Source organism: Drosophila nasuta, unplaced genomic scaffold, assembly GCF_023558535.2.
Source record: "Drosophila nasuta strain 15112-1781.00 unplaced genomic scaffold, ASM2355853v1 ctg49_pilon, whole genome shotgun sequence".
NCBI classification, from domain to species: Eukaryota; Metazoa; Arthropoda; class Insecta; order Diptera; family Drosophilidae; genus Drosophila; species Drosophila nasuta.
In genome coordinates this window covers 92,298-106,440 of record NW_026869596.1, presented here as the reverse complement: position 1 = coordinate 106,440, position 14,143 = coordinate 92,298, and positions in this window count along the sequence as shown.

The window sequence follows — 14,143 nt, the reverse complement described above, 5'->3', positions numbered from 1 at the left end:
GAAAAACTCGAAGAGTAACTAGTTTGGTAGAAGAAAGCAGCAATATAATTTAAATACTTATATATATCTTATATATATCTTGAATTCTAATATGAAATTTTAGCACTGTAACTCCACCGGTAGAACAACAATCGGCATATAAGCCATAATAAGGTTGTATGGGAGCTATAGGATATAGTCCTCCGATGTATCCAATTTTTTACTATATATACAAAATATTTTTTGGCCGCGGTTTCATACATGCCCAACCACTGTGGATCGGTGACATGGTGATCATCAGAGAGGAGAATATACCACCACAAGAATGGCGCCTTGGGAGTGTGCTGACCGTTTTCCCGGGCGCCGATGAAAGGGTCCGTGTGGTAGACATCCAGATGTGTCGTGGTGTTTTCGCCGACCAGTTGCAAAGCTGGTCCTCCTTCCAACAGGACCCACGCTCTGAGTCGCCCATTCTTCTCTCTACTGCCATCCACTATCCTGTGGTTTCTCTTCCGGCTTATGCAATTCATCCCGCGCCATGTTCTTCATTTAATCTATTGTTTTGTTTTCTCTCTTCCGTTTGTTTTCTTTTTTTCTCTTGTTCTTCTGCTTCATCCCATTACAGTTCACCATGGCGTCCTCCAGAAGCTCATCCTGCTCCCTCTCGGACGAGGTGTGTTTGAGAAGGCTCTTCTCCCCAACACGCCCCAGTTCGCCTCCGACAGCCGGCTCTCCGCCGAGACAAGTCGCCCAGATGGAGACGGAGCCCTCTCCTGTACCGGTGGCACCGGTTACTCCGCGTGGGGTTTCCGTGCCTCGCCGGGCCACCCCAGCGGGGTGGGGTATGTGCCTCCCGGCACAAACTCGTTCCGCTGTAGGGTGTGCCGCGGTGTCCATGCACTGCGCAAGTGTCCACGGTTTGCCCAGCTGACGCCAGAGAAGCGGCTCCGGACAGTACTTGTCAATAAGTACTGTCCCAACTGCTGGCTCATCAGCACTCCGGGGGCACTTGCCGCAGTGGTGGACGGTGCAGGCATTGTGGCGAGGTCACCACACCATGCTGCACATGCGGGACCACAGCTCTAAGCAGCGGTTGGCGCGACAAGCGAGGGCCGACGCGACCAACCGGCACCCTCCAGACCATCATCATCCCGGATGAACCGGCCCACTAGCCCCGCCATGACACTGACGGCACTACTCCAGTGCAAGGGGTGAGCATTCTCCCCACCGTGGCGGTCTGGCTAGACACGGGGACGGCTTTCGAAGCGAGTGCTCATGGATCCGTGCTGTCCAGTAAGCCGCATCAGTCGATGGCAGTTGCCATGGGCCTCTCCATCACTCGCGTGGGCGCAGAAGGAGTGTGCACGGCAACGTTGCGCTCCAAGACGTCACCCATGAGCCGGGAGGTCGTCTTCAAAACGGATCCGCAGCTCCAAACAACGATGCCCACCAGGACTGTCACACCAGCCGGGCCCAGTTTTTCAGCAACCTCGTGTTGGCTGACAAGGACTGGTTCCGTTCGGCATCGGTCTCGGCAGTCTCGGGAGCTGATGTGTACCCGGACGTCGTGTTGCCGGGTATCCTCCCGAGCCAAGGCGGTCTGCCTATGGCACAGAATTCCACTCTGGGCTGGATTGTGTCAGGCACGTGCTACTAGCCGTTTTCGTTTGCAATCCCAATATTGAAAGGGAAGAATGTTGATGCGAGCGCATTGCTAAGTGAGTGGCACACCTCCGATCCGACGATCGAAAAGCACTCAAAGCTTTTCGCTCACTAGCGATGCGCTCACGCGTAAGAATGCACTCAAGCTCCAGTGCTCTCAGCTTCTCTGTAGTTAGTTGAAAACCACAATTCGATCTCTACGGTTCTAAACTCCCCAGTCTGTACGCTCAAAAATCCGAACAGTACCAATAAATATATTAATTAATAGTGAGAAAAACCTCGAGTGTTTTTATTTCGGGAAGGAAAAACTCTTGGAATATTTCAGCGCCCTATGCAAACACAATGGAACTCTTGACTTAGGTCAGTTTTTCCAAAGGCTTGAAATGCAGGCCGGTATACACGAAATCAGCCAACTCAAAATGGCACCGTGGGAAAATATCTTTGAATATACTTCAATAGATCATTTCAAATTAATGGGTAATAAAATATTGAAAACATTAAGAGTAGCGCTACTCAATCCGGTGACCATAATAAATAAACAAAAAGATAAAGAAGCTATTCTGTTTAAATTTTATGACGATCCCATAAAAGGAGGTCATACTGGCATTTCAAAACAAGTAAGAAAGCTACAGTCGAGTGTGCTCGACTGTGAAATACCACTACCCATTTTGAATAAAAGCAAAATATTGCGGTAATAATCTCAAAATATTAAAAATAAATATGCATGTATTTTCGTTTGGGATTTGAACTCAAGCACCACCGACCGGGTGGTTAAAAAAAAGTTTGTACTTCAAGCGGGTTCGAACCCGGGCACCACAACATGCGCGGCTTGCACTCTACCACCTGAGCTATCGCATTGCTTAAGAACCCCTATGCATACAGATGCTAATATAGATGAGCATGTATATACGTATACGCATACATACAATACATACATATAAGGCGTTTTTGCCCATACAATAGTATTTCTTTATTGTTTATAATTATTTATTTATAATTATTATTTATAATTATTTATTTATAATTATTATTTATAATTATTTATTTATAATTATTATTTATAATTGTTGAAAATACGATAAAAAAATTTGTACCCCGAGCGGGCTCGAACCCGAGTTCCCCGAGTACCTCGAGTACCACATCATATTGGGCTTGCACTCTACCAACAGAGCTATCGCATTTGCCCTATGCATACAGATACAAATATAGAGGCGAACATGTATATACGTATACGCATACATACAACACACACATAGAAGGCGTTTTTGCCCATACAAAACTATTTCTTTAATAACTTAAACAATTTTTATCTGATCGCAACCAAATTTTCAGGAATCATAACTACTATAATAATTATTGTATATACCAAAATTCGCAACTCTAGCTTTAAAATTAATCGATTTTTTGATTTGCGGGGGCGGAAATGGGCGTGGCAAAATTTGAAACAAACTTGATCTGCGTGCAAACATAACAAATGCTGTCGAAAAAATTATAGCTCTATCTCTTATAGTCTCTGAGATCTAGGTGTTCATACGGACAGACGGACAGACGGACAGACGGACAGACGGACAGACGGACGGACGGACAGACGGACATGGCTAGATCGTCTCGGCTGTTGACGCTGATCAAGAATATATATACTTTATAGGGTCGGAGATGCCTCCTTCTACCTGTTACATACATTTCCTGCCGGCACAAAGTTATAATACCCTTCTACCCTATGGGTAGCGGGTATAAACATTAGCACAAATTAAAAGACATTATTTTTGGAAAAATATGACTCGTGATATCACAGAGTACATACGAAAATGTCATAAATGTCAGAAAGCTAAAGTAACAAAACATAGCAAGACCCCATTAAGTATAACAGATACAGCTATAAATGTTTTCGACAGAGTGATAGTGGACACTATTGGTTCGCCACCAAAATCAGAAAATGGTAACGAGTATGCAGTCACTTTAATATGTGACCTAACTAAGTATTTAGTTGCCATATGTAAAATTACGAAAATCGAAATATATATTGTTGTTGTTGGGAGCAAAAAGATGAGACACTTTGAGGGCTGCTGATGCGCAAATTAAAACACGTCTGATTCGTTTGCTAGTTGCGAAAGGCGAGAGCGACAATTTATTGTTTGCCGGTTATTCCGACATTAGTAGTTAAAGGAAAACAAAAGTTGAGCGAAAGCTTATAACTAAAATGTAACAACTGTAGCAAAGAGCGCAAGATTGAGAGTAAATGTAACTGCTCAGTTAGGCTGAGCAGGCTACAGTGGGACAAGGCGCTTGATTTAACACCGGCCACCTAGGAATACCCGACGTGGGATTTCAAATCACTGGCAACCGTGCTAATTTATGGATTGGGCGCTTGAATGTGCCAGTGCCCGTTCTATTTTCGGCCACCCGTATTTGGCCGTCTGTTCCTCGGGTTACGCCTGCGACCATTCCAGTTATCCACCGCTGAGGTGGCGTGTTGTCCTCGTGAACTAGGACGAGGCATCCGACCTCCGCCGGGCTGTGGAGACTTCCATTTGGTGCGGATTTGGAGGTTGTGGATGTAGTCCTTCGACCTGTCTGAGGTTGGATAACATTTGCCACCGTCGCAAATACGTCAGCTCTTTGTTGGGCCTGTCTGGCACGGATCCTTGCGGCAGCGAACGTATGGCTTGCCCGATTAGAAGATGGCCCGGCGTTAGAGCCTCGCCATCGTTGGGATCGGAGCTGAGTGGAGTGAGAGGCCGCGAGTTGAGGATGGCCTCGACATCTGCCAGATGAGCTCTGACCTCGCTTTCCGTCAGTGACGCGTTGGCCATTTGCCGGACGAGGAGATGCTTTGCGGATTTCACCGCGGCTTCCCACAGCCCTCCGAAATGTGGGGCTCGAGGAGGGATGAAGTGCCATTCCATCCCCATCTCCGACGCGAACAACTGCAGTTTCTCCTGCTGCTTCGAGAACTCCATCTGTAGCTCCTTGAGTACGTTGTTTGTCCCGACGAAGTTGGTGGCGTTGTCGAATACATCCGAAGTGGAACGCCACGCCTTGCGATGAAGCTTTTAGGGTTAATAAAACAATTAGTGGACAAGTCAGCAACCAGTTCTAGATGAACAGCCTTTGATGCAAAACACACAAATACTGCTATATACATTTTTAAAGGAGGCCGTCCCCGAATTCTCAAGGAGACATTTATGGGTCCGCAAAATCAACGCCACAAATGTGAAATGGACGTGAAGCAATCAAGCGCTCAGTTGGTAACTGCCCCATTACTTGTTTCATTAGTTTTGGCTTGTATCGAAAACAAAGAATGCAACCACGAACTATTTGTGTGCATTCTCTTCGAGCATTAATCAGCCAAATTCTTTGCCTTAAGAGCGAAATCATAGTTTTAACACCAGCATGACAGTTGGTCTGATGCAAGTCTCTTAAATACAGTCTGACCAAGGGCGAATTTTTGACATTAAGATTGGAAACTTGGCATCGTCGTCAATCGGTGCATTTAATAATCTGCCACCTACGCGGATCAACGAAAGAGATTTTCCTGGCTCAGAGATTTTCTGAATAAATGGAGCGAGAGATTGAACATTTGGTTGAACTAATTGATTTGCTTTTTGTTTTAAATTCCAAGTTAAATTCTGACCGCTGAACCAATTCAAATAACTTTAACGAGGCAAAATACAACTCCTGTTTACTAAGGGCTGAAGAACAATTTTTAGTTTTTGGCCAGCAAATGAATTTGTACACATAGGCAATCACTCGAACTAACCTTTTGTACGAAGAGAAGCGAGCCAGTATAGATGACAGAAAATCAGGGTTGGTAGTTAAACAAACCTGATCTGATTTTTGTTTCACTGTTTTTAAATCGGTTGACAATGAAAAATGAGGATTCTTAGGCCACTCACACTGCTCTTCCATTAAGAAGAGTGGGCCTTCTAACCATATCGAGTCGACTAATTCATCGATGTCACACCCACGAGAACAAATATCGGCAGGGTTTGACGCAGAAGGCACATGTCTCCATGTAACATCTTGTGTGAGGTCTTGTATACTGGATACACGATTTGCTACGAATGTTGCTAGCGAAGAAGGCGACATTCTAATCCACTACAGTGTGATTTCTGAATCTGTCCAAAAATGCACACTGTCGATTCCGCATTTGCCAAGCATTGGCTTGACGTACGACCACAATTGCGCCAGTAAATACGCTGCACACAACTCAAGTCTTGGGATCGACTTGGTTTTAAAGGCGCAACTTTTGCTTTTGATGTAAGCAATTTACATTTCACTTTTCCATTCTGATTAGCTCGTATATATAAACAGCAGCCATAAGCGTGGCTGGAAGCGTCTGCAAATCCATGAATTTGGATCTTGGCTTTGCTGGAATTGGTGTATCGTGGAATGGATACTTTATCAAGGTTTAGTAGATTTTCTTTAAATCTCTCCCATCTCGTATGCATCTGCATAGGGATAGTTTCGTCCCATGCTAGATGATTTTGCCAGAGCTCTTGCAGTAAGATTCTGGCTTTAATACTGATGGGGCTCAGCAAGCCAAGTGGGTCAAACATACGAGCTGTCACAGACAAAACGTTGCGTTTTGTTGGGCTAAGATCGGTGAAGCTGGAATCAAATGATATCGAAATATATCAGATTTTGGCGTCCACCGCATGCCCAATGTTTTGGTCGAATCTGTGTCGTTGAAACTGAGAACTTTATCAGTTTCATTCCCATTGATTAAAGTAGGGTGGTTGGAGTACCATTTGGCCAATTGGAGACCACCGGAGCTTAGGATATCTGACACTTGGACACAAATCTCCTTCAGCGTGTCAGCATCGTCAGCTCCAGTAAGCATGTCATCGACATAGAAGTCATTGCAGATGACTTTAGCTCCAAGAGGATGTGTTTCCTTATGGCGAACACCAAGTTCGTGAAGGCTTCGTATGGCCAGAAAGGAGCAGACGCAGTGCCATAAGTAACTGTATTCAGTTGGTAAATTTGAAGCTTTTCTGACGGATTTTCACGCCAGACAATAAGTTGAAACATCCGATCCTTTGGAGACATGCTTACTTGTCTATACATTTTAGTAATATCCGCCGTGAGGGCAAACCGACTAAGACGAAAGCGAATTAGCGACGAGAAGAGTTCCCTCTGTATAGTTGGCCCCACCATTAGAATATCATTCAATGAATAATTTGAAGTCGTTTTGCACGAAGCATCGAAAACAACTCGAAGTTTGGTGGTGGCACTATCAGGCCTCAGGACGCACTGATGTGGTATAAAATAGTGTGGTCATGGTGGAAAATCAACGGGAGACATATGACCAAGTTCTATATATTCTTTCATGAAACTAACATACATTTCCTTTAATGTTGCGTTTCTTGAAACCTTGCGTTCAAGTGAAAGAAACCGACGTTTTGCCGTTTCGAAGGACGAACCAAGTATTTTGGGTCTGCTTTAAAAGGAAGACAAACTTCTAATCGCCCTGTCGATAGAGTTGTCACTAGGTCAATAAAGTCCTGTTCGCAGGCTCTTTGCTCTGACGAGTATTTAGCGACGTTCGATAAATCTGGAACTTTCTCTAACTCCCATAGCCTTTCTACCAGCGAGTCAAGTTGTATATCTTCCGACGAGTACGTCGTTGCACCACATAATGGGTTCTGACTCGGAATACCTTTGCACCGCCCTGACACAATCCACCCTAACAGAGTTTTTTGTAACAGAGGGTCACTGTCATTCAATTTAATTTGGCCTGTGCACAAAAGGTCGAAAAAGGAATCGGCTCCTAATAGCAAGTCGATTCTCTGCGGCTTGTAGAAATAAGGATCAGCCAGTTCCACGTTAGCCGGTATTTGTAATTGCTTGACTGGAATAAAGCTGTTTGGCTGCTGGTTCGAAATTGATTTTAGCACCCAGAAATTGGCGTCAAACTGATGTTTGTTAACACGAGATGATATCGTTGTTGACACTTCATGTCGGGCTACCAAATTTGACGTTCCTATGGCCGTAACTGTCAGACACTTGTTGGCTCGCGACAACCTTAGAGCTTGGGCAAATTCTTCAGTCATGAAATTGACCTGAGACCCAGAGTCCGACAAAGCCCTGGCCAATTGGAATTGACCAAATCTATCGCGAATTTTCCCAACAGCGGTAGCCAGAATGACATGGTCAATTTCTGCTGTTGGCTTAGCTACGTGCGCTGGATGTGAAGATGTGCAGCTGGATATTCTATGCCCAGACTGCAAGCAGTTTAAACAAAGGTTCTGGGTCTTGGCGAAACTGAATCGTTCTGTATCTGGCAGTGCACTGAAGCCTTGGCAACTGCTTATAAAATGATTCGCGTTACAGAACTGACAACTAGGGTTGCTGGACTTAGACGCTGAATACGACGCTTTGGTAGTCCGTTTGGGACTCGGTTCTGGCTTAGGGCTCGTTCTATATTTCGAGCTTTCCTCAGCTGAAATATGCTGATAGCGCCTATTCAAAACATCGACACAATCAGACCATTGTGGAAGCCTGTTATAGTCGAGCTGTTCTTCAGACTTTGATTTGGTTGTATGGTCAACCTTGACAACACAATATGTATGAGAATCGCGTTGGTGATATCTCATCACCTAGTGACAACAAATTTTCAAAATTGCCGAAACCGTATCTATAATGGTCCTCAACCCAGATGCCGAAGGATTATTCATTGGCGAGATATGAAACAATTGTGCGATCGTTTCGAAGAATATAAGACATTTGTTGTCGTATACACGCCTCAAGTTTTCTAAAGCCTTTGGGTAATTTACACCGGAAACTTAGAACGCCTTTATTGTTCCTAATGCCTCATCAGACAGACATGAGATCAAGTGATTAAACTTTTCAATGTTTGAAAGCGACCTATCAGAATCTACAAGACTTTCGAAAAGGCTTATGAACTGCTTGTATTCTGAGTGCTTACCATTGAACTTTGGTAAGTTCATTTTGGGCAAGTGCGACCTATACGATGCTGGCTGAGCAACTCGGTCCGAATCGGGCTCCTTTAAACTAATCAGATACAACGACCTTGTCTTAATTCACAATTCTTCTAAGGAAGCACGGCTAGAATTATCCGGGTCAATGCAATCAATTTCAGATTGCAACTCCATGGCAATGTATTTATTTAATATATCCAAACGACATTGGATCTCAATTTTATTGATGGAACCTGTTTCATTTAACACTGTTAACTAAGCCTCTCAATACTTTCTTCTAGCTTTGATAATCTAGAAAATAACAGCGTTAATTTTGCACTATGGCAATTTTCAATCACGGTTTGATTTAATTCAGTCTTCCCTTTATCTTTCGACATTGCGACTTGGTGTATATTTCTGGGTTGTGCAAGTTAAGCAAAAGAAAAACACACTTTACTATTAAGAGAAACACCAATGCAAGAACTCAAGAGAATGTTTCTTCTGTCAAACTCAACAGTGAGCGTAGCTTCAATGTTAGTTTGAGCGGCGCCGAACAAGCCAAGCAAGAGCGAAAACGTTGTGTTCGAACGAGAGCGAAGATGATCGACCAAAGCGAGAGCGAAACTTATTAAGCAAGCGAGAGCGAAGATGATGGAACAAAGCGAGAGCGAAACTTATAAGGCAAGCGAGACCGAAGATTACCAAATAAAGAGAGCGAAAAATAACTGAAATTATGCGCGGGTGCTATTATTGTAACTCAATGTAATATAAAGAACCTGAAAGCATAATCATAAAGTTGCGAGGGGTTCGAATGTTTCGGCACTTGGATTTATTTCACTTATGTGTGTTGCATCAATTGTTCACTACAATTCAATAATCAGTGTCAGGCAACTGGACTCTTGTTAAATACAAGATATAACAGTCTGAACTGGGAAACAATCACAATGAATGTCACCAGGTCCAAAGTTATTAACAAAGTTTTCCAGTTGTTGACACTGTTACCTGTTCATCAGAAGAGCTGTTGACTTCTGATTGATCCATAAATCAAAAGGCCAGCAACGAAACAACGCAAACGAATGTGTTTGTAATTATACGCACTCAGCTGCCAACAAGGTGTGAAAATTAATTAAACTTATCAATTGCAATAATTGAATTTTCTTTATGTTTAATTATCAAATCAACAAAGTCTTTTTGTAGTCCCTGCTCGGGCGCCATGTAAAATTACGAAAATCGAAATATATATTGTTGTTGTTGGGAGCAAAAAAGATGAGACACTTTGAGGGCTGCTGATGCGCAAATTAAAACTCGTCTGATTCGTTTGCTAGTTGCGAAAGGAGAGAGCGACAATTTATTGTTTGCCGGTTATTCCGACATTAGTAGTTAAAGGAAAACAAAAGTTGAGCGAAAGCTTATAACTAAAATGTAACAACTGTAGCAAAGAGCGCAAGATTGAGAGTAAATGTAACTGCTCAGTTAGGCTGAGCAGGCTTGCAGTGGGACAAGGCGCTTGATTTAACACCATACCTGTACCAAACAAGAACGCTAATACTGTCGCTAAAGCAATATTTGAATCTTTTATTCTGAAGTACGGTCCAATGAAGACGTTCATTACGGACATGGGAACAGAATACAAGTATTCAATTATAGACAATTTGTGCAAGTACTTAAATATTAAAAATATTACGTCTACAGCACACCACCACCAGACAGTTGGAACAATAGAGAGAAGTCATAGAACTTTTAATGAATACATACGATCTTATATATCGGTTGATAAAACTGATTGGGACGTATGGATTCAATACTTTGTCTTTGTTTCAACACGACCCCCTCTATGGCACATAATTATTGTCCATATGAGCTAGTATTTGGTAAAACAAGTAATTTACCAAAACAATTTAATAGCATAGATAGTATAGAAGCAATATATAATATAGATGATTATGCTAAAGAGAGTAAATACAGATTAGAAGTAGCATATAAAAGAGCTAGGATAATGATAGAAGATCATAAGAATAAAAATAAGGTACTATATGATCAGAATGTAAACAATATAGATATATCAGTAGGAGATAAAGTTTTATTAAGAAATGAAACAGGTCATAAGTTAGATTACAAGTATACTGGTCCGTATAAGGTAACGGAAATAGGGGATAGAGATAATATTAGATAATATTATATATATATTACAATAGTTACAGAAAAAACAAAAGCAGAAAGTTCATAAGGATAGACTAAAACATTTTATTTCATAACCACATTTAGTATGGACATACATAAGTAATACAATAGATATATATTTATCTTTACTATATTTTTTAATCAATTTAAATTTTTGTTAATATTAAGTACAATCTCATACAAAAAACGCAAAAAAAAAAAATCTTTTTTAAATATTATATATAATAAGAATTAAAATAACAGGAAAATTTTTAATAACTGAATTGAAAACTTTAATATAAACAAGATAATATAAAACAAGCAAAAGAAAAACGGGATTTAAGAAATAAGAATCCAAAATGAAAAAACAATTCTTTTATTTCAAATATTATTTTTATTTCAAAAAAAAAAAAAAAAATAATAATATATAATTAATTCCTAAAATTACTACATAAATTACGTTTTTTTTAAAAGAGGGAGCCTTAATGTAAGAAAATAAGAATTCATTGAATAAAGACAGGGAGTAGCGATAACAACAGTCGCTCTCCCAATTAAAACACAAAAATATAAAAAGAACTCATTTATTATCTTTACAGTAGACTTTTATTACTAAATTTTGCTTCTCTTTCTGACCGTAGAACTATGCAAGGTGCTGTTTTCATACAAAGACTAATTAATGGTGAAATAAACTCTTTGGAGTGTTGAGTCAAATTAGTTTTGCAGTTCCTGTCAGGATCACTAGGAATTTTCTTCTTCTCAAGTTAGTAGATCTACTACTAACTTTGCTTGCATAATCCCTTCCGTATTCTGTGTGTGAAACATAATAATCCCAATAACGTAGTTTGCTCTAGTAAATCTATTCCTTTGCTTAAAACCTTATTATTAGCTTATTTATCGAGTATTTAATTGTTATTTATTTTATTATACAAATATGTAAAGTATTTTTATTAAATGTAAATTAAATGTTTATTATTAATCGTGATAACTTGGAGTGAATAATACTACGCATTATATTTTATAAACTACGACTTTTTCTGCAGCAGCGACTTTTCAAGGAGTGAAGTGCGTTCGCAACTCTTGTTCTTCTTCATATTTAACAGAGTGCATGAGCTGCCGGATCGCTAAACTTATTATTAACAGAGGTGACCTGTTTACATTCGGCCCTCCTGATCTTCTTCATCTGTCCCAGATGACAGTCACTCCTCGTTGTCCATCACAAACCTCCAGAGCTTCATATTGTCGCAGCTAGAAGCAGTGATATTAGGCCTTTCAACATAAGCTTCCTTACGAACGTCATATCGCCCATTTCCCTTCGTCTTTGTTATCTCGTATGGACCAAGATACTCGCTTGCCAGCTTACGTCCGGCGACAAATTGCGTTCTCTTTATGGCGACAAGATCTCCAATTTTATATGTCTGCTCTAGCCAACGCTTCTTGTCGAAATTGCGTCTGTAGACCTGCTGTGTCTGCTCTATATTTCGTCTCGCGTCCTTACGTTGCTTTTGACGCTCATTGTTGAATTGACAGACCAACTCCTCCTCTAACATCTGCAGTAAAAGATCTTCGGATTGATTATGCATTTTTGCGCCAAAAGTACTTCAAACGGAGACATTTTTAAAGATGCATGTACATGTGAGTTGATGGCTTTCTGAACTGCAGCGACGTGCTTGAACCACTTGTCTGGCTCACTTGTTGACAGTTTTGATATGATCGACAAAATTGTTCGGTTAGCCCGTTCATCCTGTCCGTTACCTCTTGCCACGCCTGTCGTCGTCTTTACGGCGTCTACCTTCATCTCGTCAAGGAATTGTTGAAATCCATCCGATGTGAATGCTGCTCCTCTGTCCGTAATAATACGCTGGGGCAGCCCGAACACATGGACCACTCGTCCAACCTCTTCACAACTTCCTCATGGCCAGTCGACTTGGTTGGAAACAGCCATACGAACTTGCTGAATCTATCTACTGCCGCCAAAATATACTTATATTGCTTAGCAGATGCATCCATGGGACCTAAATGATCCAGATGTAATGTGTGTAAGGGAGCATCGCCTTTGTCGATCGTGTTTAGAAAACCCTCTTGTTTTCCCAATTTCTTGCTGTGGATTATTCATTTTATGCAATTAGAGATCAAATTAATTGTCTTACTCTCCACATGTGGGATCCAGAATTGCTGCTGGATAGCATGCATCGTCTTTTATGTCGAAAAATGACCAACTTCGTGTGCTGTTTGAATAACCTCTCGCTCCAGTGACCTTGGAACAGCAGCCTCAATGGTGTGACCCAGAAAATTGATTTTGTTTAGCATAAAGCTGCACTTCATCCATTTAATTTTTAAGCCATACTGCGCTGCTGTCTCCAAAACTCGTCTGGTCTTCTGCAAGCATACCTTAGGCGACTCGGCGTATATGATTATATCATCCATGTACAGCTGCATGTCTCCAGAGTTTATAAGGTTCTGGAATACAAACTGAACTAATCTTATGAAAGCAGCTGGCGAATTTTTAAAACCAAACGGCGTTTTATTAAATTCGTAAAGCCCTTCACGTGTAACGAAAGCTGTCATCAATTTGCTTTCTTCTTGAATTGGCACGTGGAAATAGCCATTCTCAAAATCCATTATCGTATACCAACGTGCAGCCTGCAAACTCTCAAGCACTTCCTCCATCAGTGGCACCGGAAAACAATCCATCAGTACCATGCTGTTAAGTTTTCTGTAGTCGACGCATACTCTCAGTGTGCCGTCCTTCTTTTAACAACAACTACTCGGTTTGCAACATTTGACGATGATTTGCGTAGGACTCCGTGATCAATCCACTCTTCTACTTGCTTCTGTACAGTGGCAGCTTCATCTGGTGATAACCGAGCAGGTGGATGGCGAAACGGCTTAACCACTCCATCTGGCACTATCTTTAGCTCGACAGGACACTGTTTAACAACTTGCGGCGGCTTCTCGTAGGTGTCCTCTATCAACTGCTCGACAGGCTTTCGATACTTTGGCGAAACTGTAAAAGAAGACTCTTCGCAAATATTATATACTTCATACTCATCATTATGCATCGAGCTTTCTTCCATATTCAAAAATGTATATCCTCGCTTGTCAGCAACCATGCGAAATTTATTGATGAAATCGTGCCCTAGCAGTACATCGTATTCCATTTTATTGCTAGGCACAACAATAAAATTTTGGTCAGTTGACAGCCGATCGACCACTACTTGCGCGTTGAAACATCCAGTTGGTTGTGTCGTGGCATTGCCCAATCCACGCAATACTGAGGCAGTCTTAGTAAGCTCTACGTTCTTTATTTGATCTACGATATTTGCCTTTATCAACGTCACAACCGATCCTGTGTCCACCAGACAGTCTACTTCAAGATTGTTGACTTTTATCTTTTTGGTGCGGCTCTTCTCGTATACAAC